Source organism: Schistocerca gregaria, chromosome 3 (genome assembly GCF_023897955.1).
Source record: "Schistocerca gregaria isolate iqSchGreg1 chromosome 3, iqSchGreg1.2, whole genome shotgun sequence".
NCBI classification, from domain to species: Eukaryota; Metazoa; Arthropoda; class Insecta; order Orthoptera; family Acrididae; genus Schistocerca; species Schistocerca gregaria.
In genome coordinates this window covers 891,595,476-891,618,258 of record NC_064922.1, presented here as the reverse complement: position 1 = coordinate 891,618,258, position 22,783 = coordinate 891,595,476, and positions in this window count along the sequence as shown.

Genomic DNA, 22,783 nt, shown 5'->3' with positions numbered 1-22,783 from the left:
ATTTCGATACACTAATCAGTTGCTGTCATATGTCAGCGCAAGAGCAATTGCCGTATGCTGTGTCCTGATTAGTACTCTGTGTCATTACGCTTGAATGAGTGAGAGATGGAAACGTGTATGGGAACCAGTTGAATGCAACACAACATGACACTCAGAATTTAAAAAAAAATCTCGTGTCCGCTGTCGAGTGTTAAGCGAAGCAAAATTAGGTGGAAAACGAATTCCGGACCGTTTCCATAAGAGTTTCAACTGGAAGTATTTTGGCAAAACCGTCAAAAAAGCCTGCAAAGCAAAATGCAATAGCGAAATGGCGCTAAATGCACGGTGTAGTGAATAAAAACAAATGTCCGAAAAGATTACGAACATCAAAAAAATCGCTCGAGTGAAAGAAAGTTTGGGATAAGGTCAGAAGAAATCTCAAAGCCGTTTGTCTCTGCAAATGGGAATTAAGAGATCGTCGTGTCGAATCACTGTCAAAAAGGACCTACATCTGTATCCTCGCAAAATTACTGTGTTAAACTAACCAAGCGCACTCTCCCGTGTTGAGTTCTGCTGACATTTTCTGGTGAAAGGGAATCAGGACTTTCGCATCCTCAATTTTTCATTCCTTCAAATAAGGTCAGTTTAATTTTGTGCCGGCCGCCGTAGTCTCGCGGTTCTAGGCGCGCAGTCCGGAACCGTGCGACTGCTACGGTCGCTGATTCGAATCCTGCCTCGGGCATGGATGTGTGTGATGTCCTTAGGTTAGTTAGGTTTAAGTAGTTCTAAGTTCTAGGGGACTAATGACCACAGCAGTTGAGTCCCATAGTGCTCAGAGCCATTTTAATTTTGTAAAATAAAGACACTACACAACAGTTGCTGAATCCATTATCTTCTATTGTGTACACGAACGGTTTGGAAACACTTAAAAATTCCATCGTCTGATGTAAAATTTAATAATGAAAATTTTGTATTAGAAGATAATGGCAAGGGAACCTCAAGTCTGGAATTTCTGATAAGGAACAACCGAGTTAAAATTTCTAAAATGGACTACAATAAGGTAAACGAGAGAACAGGATTTTACTTACAAATAAAATCACTCAATGGTCTAAGGTCATCCTCGCCCCAATGTTTTGTCATGGAACCAAGATTCTGTGCACAAAATATAAAAGAAACCTAGATAAATCCGAAAAAAAACGGATGTCACTAGCCGACTCCAAAAGTCACCAGGGTCTTGAAACATGTAAAATGCAATATGCAAATGTTTCAACTTGTCAGGCTATTTGAAATGATGGTTGTTCATTAACAAGGGCTAATCCCGCGCCAGTCTCATCGTAAATATCTTCCGGTAAAATGTGAATAACGAGTTTGAAAGAACTGCAGCTATCAAACCGTTCATTTCCATGTGCCGAACAGAATAATACCAGCAATAATGCAGCACATGAATAACTGTAGAGCGAGCTGAATTTTTTCTATTTTTTAGGGTACATAATGATTAGAAATTGAATGAGCTACCCATCCTTGCCTAACTACATATGTAAGTGATTCAAGGATAAATGTAACTACTATTTTGGCACTACTAGTGCTTGCATTTACTACTATTACTACTACTACCACTGCTAGTGTACAGCGTCTTCAAACTTTTGAACAGTTTATAGCACTATTGTCTGTCACTGCTGTGCCATAACCTTAAAGCAGGTTGTGAAATAAAACAATCTTATTAAAGCAATTATGGTATAACGCAACAGAGCAGTGTTACCCTCTGAGAGGAATTTTGTTGTGTTGACCGTGTTGTACCTAACGGAGGTGGCTTATCGGAAGTGAAAGTCAGAATTACGGAAATATTTGAACAGTAACAAACAAAATTTTGCCTATCTGTACTGTTTAATGTGTAAAGAAAACGGTCGCCAGCCTAACTAGGCAACAGAATGATTAACATTCTCGTTCAAGAAAATAGTTATTAGTAACTTTAATGGATAAACACAACCTATATTTTGTCACACGCGAGTGCAGTGAACTCTTGACACCTACGTATGTTTTAAGATTGAAGCTAACAACTGGAGCAGCACAAACTATTTGCAAATTTATAACAGATACCGAAACACACTATTACTTTAAAGGTTACACAAACTGGATGGTCTTTATAACGTTATTATTACTATTCACTGCAGAATCATTAATTGGATATAGGTTAAGTCTCTCTCCGTTAAATACGTTACTATTTAAAATGACAGTTAATTTGAATCCACTTAAAGGTTGCTCCTCACTATCATTTGACCAAAGAAATTAAGGTTTCCTTAATTAGTGGTCTTTCCTGTACTTGTTACCGAGCATTAACAGAATAGACAAACTATGGATCCTATTACATTATTAATAAGCACTTCTGATACACAGGAGAGACAAACACTTAGCAAACTTAAGTATGTAACGTTCCACAGTGCAGTTTTACACTTTTACTACATTGAGACACAAAATTAATATATATGTAAGATACTGACTCACCTTCTGTGATTTACAACAGGTAGTAATGAGATCATTTAGGAAGCAAAACTTTGTAATCCTCAGTCTTACGAACTCTTAATTTGAAGTTGGCAACAATACATTAATAAGCAGTTTTATTAGGAAAATTACTTTCATTAACTTTCTTTTTTATGTTCAAGAGGCATTATTTATCAAAAACACTGTTAATATTCTTTCAGTAGGGACACTCGGAAATCACTTTAGTTCAAACGGAGAGGAACCTGAGAGGTGTTATGATAAGGAGAAAAATCAAGGTAGGTACATAAATGCAGTTATAAATTACTTTATATTTGAGCACACTAACACATCCATTTAGCTGATCCTTCACTGTACATTATTATAGTACTCCATTACAGTGATTGCGCAATGTGGTGGCGATTGCATGTCGGTAGGTGGAATTGCAGGTAGAATTGCTGGACTCTGTCATTTCTTGGTGGCGATGATAGATACAAATTCCAGAATAGTTCCAGCTATTTATCCATCCATCTGAGGCATTGGAAAAGAGCAGAAAATTCCTCTCTCGGGACCAGCACAATATGCAACATTTACATGGCAGTGCCCAGTTTGGTGTCTCGTCCCCGACTGGTGGCTCGTCCCCGACTGACTCTTGTTTCACCTTTTCTACATGAGCCACCCACAATTTGCGCGCGCTACACAGTTCCGTCCCCGAGGGGAACCACAACAGTTTTTACATACAAACTAACTAAGAACCCTAAGTGAGGATCAGCAGTTTACATAACAGTAAAGAAATACAATCCTGGAAATTGAAATAAGAACACTGTGAATTCATTGTCCCAGGAAGGGGAAACTTTATTGACACATTCCTGGGGTCAGATACATCACATGATCACACTGACAGAACCACAGGCACATAGACACAGGCAACAGAGCATGCACAATGTCGGCACTAGTACAGTGTATATCCAACTTTCGCAGCAATGCAGGCTGCTATTCTCCCATGGACACGATCGTAGAGATGCTGGATGTAGTCCTGTGGAACGGCTTGCCATGCCATTTCCACCTGGCGCCTCAGTTGGACCAGCGTTCGTGCTGGACGTGCAGACCGCGTGAGACGACGCTTCATCCAGTCCCAAACATGCTCAATGGGGGACAGATCCGGAGATCTTGCTGGCCAGGGTAGTTGACTTACACCTTCTAAAGCACGTTGGGTGGCACGGGATACATGCGGACGTGCATTTTCCTGTGGAACAGCAAATTCCCTTGCTGGTCTAGGAATGGTAGAACGATGGGTTTGATGACGGTTTCGATGTACCGTGCACTATTCAGGGTCCCCTCGACGATCACCAGAGGTGTACAGCCAGTGTAGGAGATCGCTCCCCACACCATGATGCCGGGTGTTGGCCCTGTGTGCTTCGGTCGTATGCAGTCCTGATTGTGGCGCTCACCTGCACGGCGCCAAACACGCATACGACCATCATTGGCACCAAGGCAGAAGCGACTCTCATCGCTGAAGACGACACGTCTCCATTCGTCCCTCCATTTACGTCTGTCGCGACACCACTGGAGGCGGGCTGCACGATGTTGGGGCGTGAGCTGAAGACGGCGTAACGGTGTGCGGGACCGTAGCCCAGCTTCATGGAAACGGTTGCGAATGGTCCTCGCCGATACCCCAGGAGCAACAGTGTCCCTAATTTGCTGGGAAGTGGCGGTGCGGTCCCCTACGGCACTGTGTAGGATCCTACGGTCTTGGCGTGCATCCGTGCGTCGCTGCGGTCTGGTCCCAGGTCGACGGGCACGTGCACCTTCCGCCGACCACTGGCGACAACATCGATGTACTGTGGAGACCTCACGCCCCACGTGTTGAGCAATTCGGCGGTACGTCCACCCGGCCTCCCACATGCCCACTATACGCCCTCGCTCAAAGTCCGTCAACTGCACATACGGTTCACGTCCACAATGTCGCGGCATGCTACCAGTGTTAAAGACTGCGATGGAGCTCCGTATGCCACGGCAAACTGGCTGACACTGACGGCGGCGGTGCACAAATGCTGCGCAGCTAGCGCCATTCGACGGCCAACACCGCGGTTCCTGGTGTGTCCGCTGTGCCATGCGTGTGATCATTGCTTGTACAGCCCTCTCGCAGTGTCCGGATCAAGTATGGTGGGTCTGACACACCGGTGTCAATGTGTTCTTTTTTCCATTTCCAGGAGTGTACATTAAATAAAACAGAGCATTTGCACATATTGACAGTTCTTTAAAAAAATTATTCACACAGAAATTACAATTACATACAGTAAGTTTTGTTCCCTCCAAATGGGACAAAGGATTTAGATGACAGATATACTACATTGCATAGAATCATATCATGATATCGAAGTTCTTACAAGGAAAGGAGTATACAATTCTGTGTTATCTATTCAATCAAAAACATTTACAGACGTTTAACGATGTAATATTAAATGAAACAAAAACCAAAATAAATCAGTACGGCATTAGAGCTATGGTGTTACACATGCCCCATGTTTCGTTGAAGTTTCCCGTCAGGGATACTTCAAGGAAACATCCATAACACCTAAGCTGTGTTGCCTACAGAAAAAAAAATTATATCAACCAACTTAAGTTGGGACAAAAAAATATATATATATTACAGACATACAGTATCTACACTAAGGAATTTCATAAACTTCTTCGAAAAACATTTTCAAAATAAAGCATTTAGAGTAATTTTCATCCACAGACTGGTTTAAGGAAGCTAATTTTGCATCGGTACACAAGATATCTTTAAGCATGCTCATTTCATACACATATATCAAATAATAGACAAACAGTACACAAATTAATCTTAATATTAGTAGAATAGGTATAGCCTTCAAACAAAATAAAAATAAACACATATACAATAGCACAGAACATTTTAACTCAAGAAAACAGAAATTTGTCATTCAATATTTTTAAAGAAATGTGAATTTTCACAGATACACAAGCATACTCATCATCACAATGCATTTCACAAGGTTCAGTAATTAATGAAATGTTAAAAGAAATTCAGTTTGCATCCTCATATGTACAAATATTTACACAAACAGCTATGAGAATCTTTTCCAACTGACTCTATAAATACCAAAGTAACTTTGTACAGTTTTTTTTTCAGAACAATTATCTTTAAAGCTCCTCTTCATTAATAGTAGTCCAAAAAACGTTTTTGCATATATACACATTAACATACTCAGAACCTAACTTTAATTATCACTGCTATGTTTTAAAATAAGACAGTCCAATTTTTTAAGTTATTCCAAAAACCTACTCTCAAAAATACCTACATCCATTTGAATAAGAAAACATATATATTTTATAATAACTTTTCACTGACTTCAGTAAGAATTGTCAGTTCATAACACATTGATAAAAAAACCTAACTTACTTCACTGCTTGCCTCAGCACTAGCAGTCTATGTTATTCCTACTGCCTATTTTTGGTTTGGCAGTCTTTGTATGTAAACATTTATACACAAAAACACAATTCATATTAACACTAAAAGACACATTTTTAAATTACAACACTGCCCCATCCTATAGGTGAGGCAGTTCGTGACCACTTATCAATTGCTTGCCACACAATGGCAAGTCCTTTGGCTATTGCTCATATAGCATATGTGGTAGTCCTCAACTTCAGGACCACAGCATTTTTATTCTTTTGTCTTGTTGTGCTGCCCAACAACATCTTGTTTGAGCAGTTTATTGTCATCATCTTTAAGTTTTTTCATCATTATGCACATCTATGGTAAAATTTGCATTAATGGTATAAAACATAAAATCTGTAACTTTGAAACAACAGTTAGACACTGGTAATATTAAATTTTTCTTTACACCATGACAACATCAGGTAATATACATATCATTAATCGAGTAAAATTTAAATGACATTTTTGGTATAATGACAATGTTCAGGAGTTATTTGGGAGTCCCAGATTTGTGGTTTTTCTCCCCACTTTCTTACTCAGTAACATTCCTTTTAAAGTAAATATTTACTTTATTTTTTCACATAGTTAGGTCATCAGATATGTCAAGATCAGCACAATAATTTTACATCCTATTGTAAGTGCTTCCTGCCCACTTTTGGTGGCACTAGACACATACCTCTAACATCTACTCCACATACTCTAGTCAGGTTTATCTCCTCAGTTTTAAACACACATACAGTTTTTTTCAACACCGTATTTACCCTCTTTTCAAAAACATTTTCATTTAGTTATATTATAGTATTCACTTACCTTGTTTTCAGTATTCTTACCTTTTCTCATCCATATTTCCTTTTCAGTTACATTTTTGTTACATTTTTCCTTTACAATACCCACTATACTTCTATTATTCTTGTATTTTCTAGTGTGCCCAATTTAATTATTCATTTACTTGTCCACAAACAAAACACAGTATCTTACATTATTTCTACACTTGTCAGTTTACTCTGGTAGAGAAGAAGGAAAGAATATAGTAAACGTTCTGAATGATGGAGAGGAAGGTTGGCAGCACGAAAAGAAACGGACGTAGTGCTGGCAGTGACTCGGGTCCCTGGTGCTCGTCAGGCACCAGACAATGCAAAGAGTGCTTGTCCCCTGAGGGTTCTAACAACCCTCATCTGAGTACATGTACCTTTAAATACACAACATACTGCAAACATTAGCCCTTTCTGATTTTTAAGTATATTAGAAATAAGTTATCATCTTGTAGAGTTCTTTGCACTTTCATTAGGGTTACTATAGACATAATCATTCATAAAGTATCCAGGTTTGTCACACTACATGCCCCTATCTTCATAATTAGACTGGGAACAATAGAAATTAATTGAAATGAAACAGTTCCTAAGCAAAGTCAAACAGTACACTACAGTAAATAAGCATCACCTGCCCCAGGTCTCAAGATCAACAAAACAACAATCCACTTTCAGGTAACACTCAGATATAATAAAATTTAAGTCATGCATTATATTAACAGTGTATATACATTCAGCAACCTGCCCTCAGTCTCTTTATTAACAAGGCAGTATTTTATGGTTCATAAAACAGTTACTGAGTCTGGTGGCTTTTTAGGCCTCCTATCTTCTACATCTTTCACTATACTATTCAAATCTTGCCAACGCTTTGTTTCATCAGGTGGCTTTTTAGGTTTTGGAATTGCAAAGTCCTTAGCAAGGTACATCATCTCCTGTTCTGCTATTATTTTATCAGATGGTTCTTTTTGCTCCTGTAATTCACACCCATTCAAAACATTGGTTAAGGCTTGCCCCAGTATGGTGTCATCTGGCGGCTCTTTCGGTTTTGTTTCGGTTACGCATTCCGGATTTTGTTTCGAAAAGATGTCATTAACTTTTTCGTAACCTCTTGCAGTAAAGGTATAAGTATGTTTGTCTACCTCCGAAAACTCATCCGTATTTGAATCGGTCGTCTCTTCTTCGTCTGAGCTATCACTAGGTTCTATTTCGTTATCAGATTCGAGTAGGAAAGCAACTTTTAAACAGTGAGGCAGATTATCACTAGATGTTTCAGCCACTTCGTTTTTAGACTCATTTTCTACACACTGCACATCGTTTGGAGACTCAGGCACTTCTGTTGTATCACTTTGAACGATTTCAGCCTTAACTTCATACTTAGTATAATCGTCATATACTACGATAAACTTCATTTCATTTTCCCCTTTGTTATCATTCTCAGGTAATCGTGCGAAATTCCTACTAGGCCCTTCTGCATTAAAATCATTAAACACTTTTCCATTAACAATAATTTCATCTGCACTGCTTATAATGTCTTGTTTACTAACGTTCTCCTTTACATCACTTTCACCTATTGTTAATTGTGCACACGTCTTTTGCGTGGCATATTCTACCTCCCTTTCCTCTTTATTCATCATAATCTCTCCCACATCTACGTTTTTTACCTCATACACACCATTAACAGTACAAATATTCTCCTTTTCACTCGTCTTTTCTTGCTCCCTTTCATTCTTTAATGGTGCCTTTTCGCACGGTTTCGATATCGAGTTATCTTTACCATATGACATATTAACTTCATTTTCAGTTTTACATTCGTCTGTAACTGAAACCGGCCAACGGAAGTGTCCGATCCCGCCTCTTCCGTTTCCCTCTTCGGCAGCCATCTTGTTCTGACGTCTGCCATTTGCGTGTGCTGCCAAGTGCTATGTACGGTGCTCCAGCAAGCGCTGGCCCGAGCACGAACGGTCACGTGACTTAGCACTGGGAACGCCACTATATATTACTCCGCGTCCGTCTTCCATAGGCGCGTCCTTAACCTTCCTACCCCGTATTTTACATCTTCCCTTCTCGAAATTATGATTTGACATCTTTTCTTTGGGCCCAAAACCGGTTTCCGCGTGAATCCGGCCCGTAACACACGCGGTTTTGAGTTTTCCATTTCGTCTGTATTTTGGAAATTCCGCGCCATGTATTCTCTGCCGCGCGTACTGTAATTTCCCCTGCCTCTCGCACGACCTCTTTGTATCGTGTTTACACGATATCTATTGTTTTCAGGTCGTTCGTTTTGGTCATTGTTTTCGCGCGAATAATTGTTATTATTACGAGGACGAGATTCGCGATTTCTTCGCCAGTGATCTTCATCCTCTACCCTTTCCAAGAACGCAGAAAAACTTTTGTGGGTACTCCCAACATATCGTTTAGAATCCTCAGGCAGTTTCTGCCAAAGAACCCAAACGATCTCGGCTTCAGTCCTCCTGGCCTTCAGATGTATCAACTTCCTGTACCATGATTCGCAAAACTCTTTCATGGTTCTTTATAACGTTATTATTACTATTCACTGCAGAATCATTAATTGGATATAGGTTAAGTCTCTCTCCGTTAAATACGTTACTATTTAAAATGAAAGTTAATTTGAATCCACTTAAAGGTTGCTCCTCACTATCATTTGACTAAAGAAATTAAGGTTTCCTTAAGTAGTGGTCTTTCCGTTACTTGTTACCGAGCATTAACAGAATAGACAAACTGTGGATCCTATTATATTATTAATAAGCACTTCTGATACACAGGAGAGACAAACACTTAGCAAACTTGAGTATGTAACGTTCCACAGTGCAGTTTTACACTTTTACTACATTGAGACACAAAATTAATATATATGTAAGATACTGACTCACCTTCTGTGATTTACAACAGGTAGTAATGAGATCATTTACGAAGCAAAACTTTATAAGCCTCAGTCTTACGAACTCTTAATTTGAAGTTGGCAACAATACATTAATAAGCAGTTTTATTAGGAAAATTACTTTCATTAACTTTCTTTTTTATGTTCAAGAGGCATTATTTATCAAAAACACTGTTAATATTCTTTCAGTAGGGACACTCGGAAATCACTTTAGTTCAAACGGAGAGGAACCTGAGAGGTGTTATGATAAGGAGAAAAATCAAGGTAGGTACATAAATGCAGTTATAAATTACTTTATATTTGAGCACACTAACACATCCATTTAGCTGATCCTTCACTGTACATTATTATAGTACTCCATTACAGTGATTGCGCAATGTGGTGGCGATTGCATGTCGGTAGGTGGAATTGCAGGTAGAATTGCTGGACTCTTTCATTTCTTGGTGGCGATGATAGATACAAATTCCAGAATAGTTCCAGCTATTTATCCATCCATCTGAGGCATTGGAAAAGAGCAGAAAATTCCTCTCTCGGGACCAGCACAATATGCAACATTTACATGGCAGTGCACAATTTGGTGTCTCGTCCCCGACTGGTGGCTCGTCCCCGACTGACTCTTGTTTCACCTTTTCTACATGAGCCACCCACAATTTGCGCGCGCTACACAGTTCCGTTCCCGAGGGGAACCACAACAGCTTTTACATACAAACTAACGAAGAACCCCAAGTGAGGATCAGCAGTTTACATAACAGTAAAGAAATACATTAAATAAAACAGAGCATTTGCACATATTGACATTTCTACAAAAAAATTATTCACACAGAAATTACAATTACATACAGTAAGTTTTGTTCCCTCCAAATGGGACAAAGGATTTAGATGACAGATATACTACACTGCATAGAATCATATCATGATATCGAAGTTCTTACAAGAAAAGGAGTATACAATTCTGTCTTATCTATTCAATCAAAAACATTTACAGACGTTTAATGATGTAATATTAAATGAAACAAAAACCAAAATAAGTCAGTACGGCATTAGAGCTATGGTGTTACAAGTTCAGCCTGATGTCATTTCGTATTGTATTCATATGTACTTTTTTCATGCTCATTGTTCACCCATTTCATTTCAGAGAAATTAATTCAACTGAAACTCAAAAATTAATACAAGATTAATCGAAAGGAGCATGGAATTAAATCAAAATCAAATATATTTACAGTGCTCCAGAAGCCAAGCAGGTGAAGGACTTTGCGTCCTTGCCAGTTTCCTCGCATCTTTGCCAGTTTCCGGGAGAGGATATTCCTGGAGCATGCGTTGTGGCCTGCGATGTGTTCTTCATTTTCCTTTGTGCATTAAGCAGCCGCCTATTTATGACCACATTATGCTAGCGGGCCGGCCGGTGTGGCCACGCTGTTCTAGGCGCTTCAGTCGAACCGCGCGACCGCTACAATCGCAGGTTCGAATCCTGTCTCGGGCATGGATGTGTGTGATGTCGTTAGGTTAGTTAGGTTTAAGTAGTTCTCAGTTCTAGGGGACTGATGACGTCAGATGTTAACCCCCATAGTGCTCAGTGCCATTATTCTAGCGGCGTAAGTAATGTAAACAAGAAACTCAACAAAAAATGTTCAAGTGTGTGTGAAATCTTATGGGACTTAACTGCGAATGTCATCAGTCCCTAAGATTACACACTACGTAACCTAAATTATCCTAAGGACAAATACACACACACATGCCCGAGGGAGGACTCAAACTTCCGCCGGGACCAGCCGCACAGTCCATGACTCCAGCCAAACACTGCAGAGTGGAAAATAACCTTTGCAGTCAACAACCAAATACAGAAGTTCCGACAATCTAACGTCAAGGAAGAAAGCCCTTGTCACTTTTTACGTACCGTGCTCTTCCATACCTCACAATCCGTGTCGATCTGTACCTTTTATGACAGCTTTGGATCGTATTTCTACTACTAATAATACTACAGATATACGTTAGTAAATGAATCGTACTTTGCAACACATAGGGTGTACCGGTCGGCCCGCTAGAATAATGTGGTCAGAAATAGGCGACAGCTTGATGCACAAAGGAAAATAAAGAACACGTCGCAGGCTCGCCCGTTATTTCTCTGTCTCTGTGCCCCAGGGGGCAGAGAATACATGGTCTCTGATGTCAACTTGTAATGTTAGAGAAAATTTTGTTAGTGGTACCAGTTGTGTCCGGGTCACAGTCTAGGAATGCGTACTAATGGTTGGCTCGAACATCTGCTTGCGAGCAAAGGACATACTTCCAGCTCGATGGAAGTGCCAGCCTATTTCAGCATTGTTGAGAGGTGCTGTGAGGAAACATCTGAGAGCCAACACAGGGAGTCGATGGATCGACAGAGGTGGTCCTGTTGCCTAGCAACGCAGGTCACCTGACATCACGTCTCTGAATTTCTACCCCTGGGAGCATACGAAGCAACTGGTGTATGAAACCGTTGTGGAAAGAGAACAAGACCTCGTCGCCAGAACTGCTGCTGCTCCTGGTAGTATTGCAGACATGCCAGGAGTCCTCGAACGAACACGACAATGAATGGTCCGACGATGGAGTGTGTGCACACAGGCTAATGGTCGGGCATTCAAGCAGTTCCTTTGAATGCCATTGCTGTAATTAGCATGCTCAACTACCTCCTGTGTAAATCATCCCTAGCTTCAGAAGAGGCCGTCAAGGACCGTATGTTGTTGTTGTGGTGGTCTTCAGTCTAGAGACTGTGCAAACTTCTTCATCTCCCAGTAATTAATGCAATCTGCTTAGTGTATTCAACTCTTGGTCTCCATCTACTATTTTTACCCTCCACTCTGTCCTCTAATACTAAATTTGTGATTCCTGGATGTCTCAAAACATGTCCTACCAACCGGTCCCTTCTTCTAATCAAGTTGTGCTACAAATTTCTCTTCTCCCCAATTCTATTCTGAAAGTATTTGTATGGAGTGTAGCCATGTATGGAAGTGAAACATGGACGATAAATAGTTTAGGCAAGAGGAGAATAGAAGATTTCGAAATGCGGTCCTACAGAAGAATGCTGAAGATTAGATGGGTAGATCACATAACTAATGAGGAGGTATTGAATAGAACTGTTGTTGTTGTTGTGGTATTCAGTCCTGAGACTGGTTTGATGCAGCTCTCCATGCTTCAACTAAAGCAGTAGTGTATGTGTAAGTAGCAGTTTAGGTTTTTATGTTAGTAACGACACGTAGCGCTCTGTATGAAAATCACTGACTGTGCAGTGTGCAGTCTGTGGCTGATTTGCATTGTTGGATTATTTGATATGGTAGTGTTGGGCACTTGGATGTGAACAGCGCGTGGCGTTGCTCAGTTGGAGGTGAGCCGCCAGCAGTGGTGGATGTGGGGAGTGATATGGCAGAATTTTGAGAGGTCGCTGTAAGCGGACGATCTGAGCGTCTGTCCGCCAGAAAAAGGAAATTTGTTAAGGTGGATGTCATGAATTGATATATATGATGAGTTTTGAAGATTATTAAGGTAAATACATAATTCCTGTAACACTGAGGTATATGTTCATTTCTATTCTTTTGTAAAGCCTGTATTACTACAAATGATATCTGTACTATTATGTTCTTTAATGATGTATTTGTACCTTTGTAATTGTATTCTTATATTGTAAATTTATAATTGTATAGACACCAGTTCTTCAAATTAAGTTTCATTTCATTGCACACGTCTGTTGGTCATAGTATATGCATAATATGTGAGATATTACAAAAAGGGGACTGTTAGTATTTGCACGTGTGTTAATGATTCAGCAAGGGACTTGTTAACAGCATTGCTGGTTCCAAGGACAATTCCAAAAAGTTTGTGAGTGTGGAAGTGGTGGTTTATGGACTTGCTATATTGTCCACAAGACTCTTCGATGGTGATCGTACACGCGTACAGTCACAACAGATGGCTGCTGGCCATCTCTACAAGGACTGCAGTGGGTTTGCACCTTTGATGGCCCACTAATAGCATACTCTCTACCAGGACTACAGTGGGTCTGCTCTGTGATGACCTACCTACCAATATTCTTCAAAACTTCGACTGACTCTGCGGTGGGTTTGCTCCGTTGTGGCCCATTACCGGTCTGCATGTCAAGAGTTAGTACGGTCTTTCCGTTGGAAGGACAACACTACTTCTTCAAGATTACATGGAAATCCACTACTTCTTCAAGACTGCATGGAAATCCACTACTTCGGCGTGCATTTCCTTTTACTGCTCAGACTTTGGAAAAAAAAAGTGTAATTACTCCTATGATGAATGATCAGGACTGTCTTAATGAGAACAATTTTTGCTTTTGACCAACAGTGTATTAATAATTGTGTGCATTCGATATATTTGTTAGCGTTAATATAAAATTTTTTTAACAGATATGTACTGGGCATTGCCCAAAACAATTTGTAAAATTTTTTGTGGGGAGCATGTGGGCTATGTAACTAGGCTGTTTAGGTTTTTACGTTGGTAACGCCACGTAGCGCTCTGTATGAAATTCGCTGACTGTGCTGTGTGCAGTCTGTGCATAATTTGCATTGTTGGAATATTTGCTACTATAGTGTTGGGCACTTGGATGTGAACAGCGCCTAGCGTTGCGCAGTTGGAGGTGAGCCGCCAACAGTGTTGGATGTGGGGAGAGAGAGGGCAGAATTTTGAGAGGTCACTGTAAGCGGACGATCTGTGTCCGCCAGAAAAAGGAAATTTGTAAAGATGTATGTCATGAATTGATATACTTTTGAAGATTATTAAGGTAAATACCTTGTTTGTTTCTACCAAAATCTTTCATTTGCCGACTATGCCTTCAGTAGTTAGAATGTTTTATTTAGCTGGTAGTATTGTCGCTCGGTGTATTGCAGTAGTTCGAGTAACGAAGATTTTTGTGAGGTAATTGATTCATGAAAGATATTGGTTATTGTTATTCAGGGCCATTCTCTTGTAGAGAATATTGAGTCAGATTGCGTTGCGCTAAAAAAAAAAAATAATGTGTGTCACTTTAGTGTTGATCAGAATAAGTAAAGAGAGAAATGTCTGAGTACGTTCAATTGTGCTCAGCTGTTTGAAAATCAAATAACTTAAGAGGTTTACGAGCACATTAATTCATAAATTTTTCGAAGGGGATGTTTCATGAGTACCACACAAACACCCAGCCCCCAGGCGGAACACATTTATGTGTTTTAGTTTACCGAGCTGCTCATTCATTCTTCAAGTGAAACCAGTCTGCAGTATATTCATTGCTTCGGCGAAAGCAGTAGTGTATGTAGAAACTCTTAAACCTTTTTAAATAAGTCAAAATTTGTTATCATTCTACATCTTCATTCTTCGTGTCTAAGCATCTGTTTCTCAACATGTTCATTCTGGGGATGACCACGTTTCCTAACGAGAGACTAGTTTATCGATACCGTCAGTGTAGAATATTTGACTTCGTTGACAGAACCACAACCTCACGTCTGCTCGTACCGCGTCATCACCATCAGAGTGAAGTCGTAGTAGGTGTTCTGCAAGGTTTGGAACAAGACGAAAACCGGATGGGGCCCAAGTCGAGATTGTACCTGTATGTAGGATGACAGTGAGCCGAAGCCTCTGATTGTTGCAGATATCGGAGCGCTCGTCTGTGGCCTGGCAATTGTCGCACCGAAGGAGAGTGTGCTCCATTTATAGACGAACAGGTCGAATTCGAACTCGACTCCTGCACACTGTTTGTCACGCACATCAGCATGTTACACTCTACAATTCGCAGCCCTCTAACGGCAGTGGGCTGCAGATATGTAGACATTGGGAACAAAGGTGTAGAATGTTAGAAATGTTAGTATTATTTAAAAAGCTTTAAGAGTTTTTGAATAAAAATTTCGGATGCAGTTTTTCAGGAAGCCCTCATTCTACCGGGCCTCTCTCAGACCTCGCAAGGGTTGCTCGTGCCGCAGGGAGGTCAGCCGGCGCGAGCAGGTGGCCCGCTTAGCCGCGGCACCAAAAGCCACCTCCTGGCAACGGCTGACCTCCTGGCTGGCTGAGTGCCAAAAGTTCCGCCACGCGCCCTCCCCGTGGACGCCGCCCCCGGACGGAAAAGAACCGAAAAGAAGCCACTGCAACAAACCTAGACTGAGTATGAAACACAGACTAAACGTCAGTCGCCTGTCTCATCATTCAAACCTGGCCAGTTGAGTGAAAACATGCAGCTGACGTAGACACAGGAAGTAGTTTCATTCCATTCTGTTGTTTCATTTGATTGAGAACTGCTACTGAACGAAAATCACAGTCAATCGACTGCATCAGTTTTTGTAACTAGTCAGCTCTCCCATTGCGAACCATATTGAGCACATCTCGGTTCAGAGACGAGGCTAAAATCTATACAGCTTCTTGAAACCAACTATTGCCCCGTATGGCCACTGGCTCCGATAGCAAAGACTTGTTATCCAATAACCTAAAAGTAGCTTCACCTAAAAGTAACTCTATCCTGACCATACTATTCAACAATCATTCAAGATCAACGACTTTGTTTAGCATTTCAGTGTTTGAAAAGTCTGGCAACTGTATGTTCATTTATGTATACTTGTGTTTAGCCGGCCGCTGTGGCAGGGCACTTCTAGGCACTTCAGTCCGGAACCGCGATGCTGCTACGGTCGCAGGTTCGAATCCTGCCTCGGGCATGGATATGTGTGATGTCCTTTGGTTAGTTTAAGTAGTTCTAAGTCTAAATGACTGATGATCTCAGATGTTAAGTCCCATAGTGCTCAGAGCCGTTTGAACCATTCGAACTTGTGTTTATACGACATCTGTGTAAACAAAGTAGGGCCGCAGATTAATGTCCTCGGTCAGATTTTGGTTAATTCGGAATGATACAGGACATTTCCATAACTGTTAATTTGAGGAAGTGTACAGCTTGTAAAGTACAAAGTCGATATTGTACATAAAAGTTGGTTCATTACCTTTGCCATGAAACAGTTATCACAAATAGCCAATTAGTAATTCTGCTTAGTTGGTTAGCAACATGTTTCATACAGTATTTCAACGACACTCTTATCTAAATGGATGTGGAACGAGTCAGTTTACACGGTAAGTGTGCTTAATTACTGTTAACATTAATGACCATTTTAGCCCTTGTCCTTCAATTAACTACACATAAAACCACTCGGTTTTTCTTACTACCTAGCACTTTTTAAATAAAATTACTTCCGTTGAATGGAAGGAGTTGTCCAGAAGAAAACCAGCTCTGCTACCTATCAGAGATTTCTGTTACTGGGCAAATGATCAAAATTTTTTTGTTCCTGCATACTGAACTCCTTTCTGCGCTACTGTCGCCTTTAATAATAAGTAATATACGTAATTTTTTTTTTCAAGTGTTCTAGGTGTGGCTATCACAGTTTCTTTTTCTCAAATTATAACGGACTGTTTATGACAAATACCATTACCGAATACTTAGTACAGTAAGTTTCAAAATGATTATATCGGTTTTAAGGCTTTTATGGGTACATTCAACTTATGTATCAAATGAAAAAGCAACACAAACAGTTTTTCTTAGAAGCTTTCAATGTCAGCACTATTCGTCAGTTAGACATCGAGTCGATATGCGAGTTCTTCCCAAAGCCTGATAAACATGTCTGGAGTAATTGTTGCAACAATGCTGTTTCTGAAGTCCGGTAGATGAGATGACAGCAGAGGCAAATACACGCGATCCTTTTTAAACTCCCAACGGTAAAAATCGCATAGCATCACATCGTGTGAGAAGGCTGAGGCCATGTGAAACAAACTCTCTCGTCCGGTCCGTTTGCGGCCAGTCCAGCAGTCGGGTGCAACGTCGTTAACCAGTCACGTGCTGGGTTAACGCAGCTGCCGTATTAAGTTCTATGGTTCAGATTTTCCAATTGAAGAAAGAGCCACAGTTCTTGCGCACAAAATAAAAAACACCAGTTACAGTTTCTTCAGCGAAAAAGTAAGGACCATAAATTTTCCTTCCGGGTATGGCACAAAAAAAATTCAATTTAGGGGAGCCTCGTTGCAACTGCAGCAAGTCATGAGGATTTGCTGACCCACAGAGGCGCACATTATGTGTGCTCACATTTCGACGTAGGTAAAATTTCAAGTCGTCACTGAAGGCGACTCGGTCCAGAAAATCTTCATCGTCATGCGGCAACATTTCGTTTGAAAAGCTGGTAGGTTAACTGTAGTTTGTTGGCTTTAGAAATTGTAACAGCAATACGGACGTACTTGTAAGTGTCTCCTTAGAAGTTTCCGCATGGAGCTGCTAATTCGCGACTAGTCTCCTGATTTCGCTGCGCGTGATAGATGCTCATTCGTTTAACACGTTCTTCAGTCACTCTTGCTCGTTCCATACTCATCCCTTTGTACTTGATTAATCTGATATTCACAATAAAGTGCCTGGCAGAGTGTTCAATGAACCACCTTCAAGCTGTCTCTCTCCCGTTCCACTCTCGAACGGCGTGCGGGAAAAAAGAGCGCTTAAATTTTCCTGTGCGAGCACTGATTTCTCTTATTTTATCGTGATCATCATTCCTCCCTATGTAGGTGAGTGCCAAAAGAATGTTTTGGCAATCGGAGGAGAAAACTGGTGATTGATATTTCATGAGAAGAGCCCGTAGCAGCGGAAAGCGCCTTTGTTTTAATGTTTGTCACTCCAATTCACATATAATGGCTGTGTCACTGTCTCCCATATTTCGCGATAATACAAAACGAGCTGCCCTTCTTTGTACTTTTTCGATGTCATCCGTCAGTCCCACCTGATGCGGATCCCACAGCACACAGCAATACTTCAGAACAGGGTGGAAAATCGTGGTGTAAACAGTCTCTTTAGTAAACCTCCTGCACCTTCTAAGTGTTCTGCCAATTAATCACAGTTTTTGGTTTGCTCTACCCACAACATTATCTACGCGGTCGTTCCAATTTAGGTTATTTGTAATTGTAATCCCTAAATACACTACTGGAAATTGAAGTAAGAACACCGTGAATTCATTGTCCCAGGAAGGGGAAACTTTATTGACACATTCCTGGGGTCAGATACATCACATGATCACACTGACAGAACCACAGGCACATAGACACAGGCAACAGAGCATGCACAATGTTGGCACTAGTACAGTGTATATCCACCTTTCGCAGCAATGCAGGCTGCTATTCTCCCATGGAGACGGTCGTAGAGATGCTGGATGTAGTCCTGTGGAACGGCTTGCCATGCCATTTCCACCTGGCGCCTCAGTTGGACCAGTGTTCGTGCTGGACGTGCAGACCGTGTGAGACGACGCTTCATCCAGTCCCAAACATGCTCAATGGGGGACAGATCCGGAGATCTTGCTGGCCAGGGTAGTTGACTTACACCCTCTAGAGCACGTTGGGTGGCACGGGACACATGCGGACGTGCATTGTCCTGTTGGAACAGCAAGTTGCCTTGCCGGTCTAGGAATGGTAGAACGATGGTTTCGATGACGGTTTGGATGTACCGTGCACTATTCAGTGTCCCCTCGACGATCACCAGAGGTGTACGGCCAGTGTAGGACATCGCTCCCCCACACCATGATGCCGGGTGTTGGCCCTGTGTGCCTCGGTCGTATGCAGTCCTGATTGTGGCGCTCACCTGCACGGCGCCAAACACGCATACGACCATCATTGGCACCAAGGCAGAAGCGACTCTCATCGCTGAAGACGACACGTCTCCATTCGTCCCTCTATTCACGCCTGTCGCGACACCACTGGAGGCGGGCTGCACGATGTTGGGGCGTGAGCGGAAGACGGCCTAACGGTGTGCGGGACCGTAGCCCAGCTTCATGGAAACGGTTGCGAATGGTCCTCGCCGATACCCCAGGAGTAACAGTGTCCCTAATTTGCTGGGAAGTGGCGGTGCGGTCCCCTACGGCACTGCGTAGGATCCTACGATCTTGGCGTGCATCCGTGCGTCGCTGCGGTCCGGTCCGAGGTCGACGGGCACGTGCACCTTCCGCCGACCACTGGCGACAACATCGATGTACTGTGGAGACCTCACGCCCCACGTGTTGAGCAATTCGGCGGTACGTCCACCCGCAATCCCGCATGCCCACTATACGCCCACGCTCAAAGTCCGTCAACTGCACATACGGTTCACGTCCACGCTGTCGCGGCATGCTACCAGTGTTAAAGACTGCGATGGAGCTCCGTATGCCACGGCAAACTGGCTGACACTGACGGCGGCGGTGCACAAATGCTGCGCAGCTAGCGCCATTCGACGGCCAACACCGCGGTTCCTGGCGTGTCCGCTGTGCCGTGCGTGTGATCATTGCTTGTACAGCCCTCTCGCAGTGTCCGGAGCAAGTATGGTGGGTCTGACACACCGGTGTCAATGTGTTCTTTTTTCCATTTCCAGGAGTGTATTTAGTTGAATTTACAGCCTTCAGATTTATCGCGCAACCCAAATTTAGTGGATTCCTTTTAGTACTCATCTGAATAACTTCACACTTTTCTTTATTCAGGGTCATTTGCCACTTTTCGCTCCATACAGATATCTTATCTAAATCATTTTGCAATTCATTTTGGGCATCTGATGACTTTAAAAGACGGTAAATGACAGCATCATCTGCAAACAATCTAAAACGGCTACTAAGATTGTCTCCTACTTCGCTAATAAAGATCAGGAACAATAGAGGGCCTATAACACTTACTTGGGTAACGCCGGATATTACTTCTGTTTTACTCGATGTCTTTCCGTCTATTACTATGAACTGTCACCCTTCTGCAGGAAATCACGATTCCAGTCGCACAACTGATGTCATATTCCATAGGCCCGCAGTTTTATTGGGAGACACTTGTGAGGAACGGTGTCGAAAGCCATCTGGAAATCTAAATATAAGGAATCAATTTGACATCTCCTGTCGATAGCACTCATTACTTCACGAGTATACAGCGCTAGTTTTGTTTCGCAAGAACGATATTTTCTGAATTCGTGCGGACTATCTGTCAATAAACCGTTTCTTTCGAGGTACTTCATAATGTTCGAATGCAGTATGTGTCACAAAACGCTACTGCAGATCGACGTTAGTGATATGGGCCTGTAATTCAACGGATTACTCCTACTTCAGTTTTGGGTATTGGTGTGACTTGAGCAATTTTCCAGTCTTTAGGTACGGATCTTTCTGTGAGGGAGCTGTTGTATATAATTGCTAAATATGGAGATATTGTATCAGCATACTCTGAGAGGAACCTGACTGGTATACAATATGAACCAGAAGCCTTTGCCTTTATTAAGTGATTTAGGCTTTGCTACACCGAGGATATCTACTTCTGTGTTTCTCATCTTGGCAGTTGTTCTTGATTGGAATTCAGGAATATTTACTTCGTCTTCTTTGTTGAAGGAGTTTCGGAAGATCGTGTTTAATAACTCTGCTTTAATGGCACTGTCATCAGTGACTTAACCGTTGCTATCGTGCAGTGAAGGTATTGAGTGCGTCTTGCCACTGGTGTGCTTTATGTATGACCAGAATCTCTTTGCGTATTCTGCCAGATTTAAAGACAGAGTTTCATTATGGAAATTATTAAAAACATATCGCATTGAAGCACGCGCTATATTATGAACTTCTGCGAAACTATGCCAGGCTTGGGGATTTTGAGTTCTTTTAAATTTGGAATGCTTATTTCGCTGCTTCTGAAACAGAGGTCTGACCCGTTTTGTGTACCATGGAGGATCAGTACGGTTACTTATTAATTTATATGGTATATATCTCCCAATTGCTCTCGATAGCCCGCATCTCGTGGTCGTGCGGTAGCGTTCACGCTTTCCACGCCCGGGTTCCCGGGTTCGATTCCCGGCGAGATCAGGGATTTTCTCTCCCTCGTAATGGCTGGGTGTTGTGTGATGTCCTTAGGTTAGTTAGGTTTAAGTAGTTCTAAGTTCTAGGGGACTGATGACCATAGATGTTAAGTCCCATAGTGCTCAGAGCCATTTGAACCATTTTTGCTGTCATTACTATCTCTTTGAAATAATTCCACAACTTTTCTATTCTTACATGACCAGATTGGAAGGAGTGAAGACTGTCTCTTAAAACGGCGTTAAGAGCATTTTCATCAGCTTTTTAAAATAGGTATACTTTGCGTTTCTTTTTGTTGGTTGTAGGTGTTACGATATTCAGCCTAGCAGCAACTGCCTTGAGGTCGCTAATCTGTATTCGTCACGATATTCACTATTTGTCCAGGTGAGGCGTATAACGATCCTGCCTTGGAGGCAATTAAGTGGGAGATGGTCTCAGAGCTGGAGACTGACAGATGGTGACGCGAGACTGGACGCGCACATAGTTCATGTATTAGCCGATAGAGGGCAATATTGGATAGGGGGACTGTGATTTTAGTTTCGATTGTGTTCACTAGAGTGCACTAAAGTAATAGAATATTTTTCATAAACTATTCTAGTATTTTCATAAAGTGTTATTACGTCTTTTTGTGTATGTAACATGTTATAAATGTGTTTTACAGAATCAATGATGCGTGAGTGTAGATTATTGTTAATGTTAAGATAATTGTTTAACGAATTATGTAGTAGGATTTAGTGTGGGAACATTTCGAAGAAGTATGGATATCAACAGATATGAATAGATTTGTAAAATAAGTTTATGGTAAAGGGAAAGTTAATTCAGGTATAAATAACAATAGTAAATAACTTTATGCATAAACAAAACTTCAGCATATTAGAAAATTACGTCGGTAAAAAGTGCTGTCGTTAGGTTTACTATTTTGCGATTGGTTATTGATGAAAAGTGCGGACTAACGCGAGAGAGTGTTGTTTTGCTACTGATTGTTGAATAAACTGACCAATAATAAAGCAATATTCTTCGCGCGACTTTCTCTGCTGGGAGAGAAGACAGAGCATTCTAGAGAGGAGTCGAAGCCTAGCCATGAAACAGTTCGGACGTGCGCAGAGTTAGTTCCGATAGAAATGAGAAGTTGCCGGATCAAGCAGTGTTTCATACATCGGAAGTGTTGGAAAGTGACGGCATAATTACTCCGATGGGTGTGTAGAAATTTCGGAATTTTTTAGTGAATTTTGTGACAAGAAAAGACACATATTCCGCGTGGCGTATCGGGCAGGTCGGTGGCTAAAAACTGTGACTGCATTTGGTACGGACAGACTTAATATTTGGCGAGCAGTCTCAATCAAAAACAATC